Genomic DNA, 1,010 nt, shown 5'->3' on the forward strand with positions numbered 1-1,010 from the left:
TCAAGAAGGAGTTTCAGTGAGGGAAAGTTACTTTCTCATGCATAAGAGGACAGGAGCAGCAAAGTATGCTGAAAAGTCGTGAAGAACACAAAGATTGGCCGTGAGTTATAAAGCCGCCTGGAGGCCTAGAGAATGTGAGGACATGAGTTCAAGAAAAACTTGTTATCAACAGAACAATTACGGAAAAATAAGAACAATAGAGTTTCTATATTTTTTAGACTCAATCCCATAGATTGTCCCTGTATTTCTCTTCCTTTTAAGAGAGATAGTTATCCCTCTTACATGGCTAACAAAACCAAATACTGAACAGATGAAGCACTTTTCCTCCAGCTGAGAAATGATGGAGCTGGAAAAATGAAACCCAGGGAGCATAATGCTGGAGGATGCACTGTGATCCTGCATGACACTGGGCCATCTAGAAAACTGTAACTCAAAGCCGTATTGAAAGCAAACAAATAACCATAAAAAATAACTCACGTATATGAAATTATTACAAGTCTCTATTATTGTAAATATGTAGTGAATAAAATATATTATTAAAAAAATAAAATTTTAGTAAACATAAATATGTAATTTAGATATCAGAGCATTTCTTTTATAAAATATTTGTGTTTTCAAGTTTTATTTGCCATTTTCAATTAGCAATAATCGCGCCTCGGATAAACCTCATTGGCTACGATACTGCCACTGCGCAAAGCTTTTGCCATTTTCATAATAGAGAGTGTGTACACATTCATGAGAGAGACAGAGATACTTTTTTTGTAGGTTTTTACCAAAGGACACATGCAATCACCAAGAGAGAGAGTCAGAGAGAGAGAGAGAGAGAGAGATAAAGAGACAGAGACACAGAGAGAGGCAGAGAAAGGAAAAGTTAGAAATAACTCCCCCCCCCAGGGGGGGATGGCCACACTGCAATCCCTTCTCATCCATTCTCCTTTTGGGAATTTTGGCATACACACACATGTGCCCAGCATGATTCTCAGGCTGCCCGATTCGTGCCTCAAACTGTG

General features: G+C 38.3%; 1 non-coding gene across 1 annotated transcript; it reads right to left on the bottom strand.

The window, feature by feature from the left end:
• Nucleotides 1-559: 559 nt before the first annotated feature.
• LOC114009054 (U4 spliceosomal RNA) lies at nucleotides 560-699 on the bottom strand. The gene has a single exon (XR_003550533.1). It is a non-coding gene; the product is annotated as a U4 spliceosomal RNA (small nuclear RNA).
• Nucleotides 700-1,010: the final 311 nt, after the last annotated feature.

The sequence above is a fragment of the Tupaia chinensis genome, unplaced genomic scaffold (assembly GCF_000334495.1).
Source record: "Tupaia chinensis unplaced genomic scaffold, TupChi_1.0 Scaffold000448_1, whole genome shotgun sequence".
NCBI classification, from domain to species: domain Eukaryota; kingdom Metazoa; phylum Chordata; class Mammalia; order Scandentia; family Tupaiidae; genus Tupaia; species Tupaia belangeri.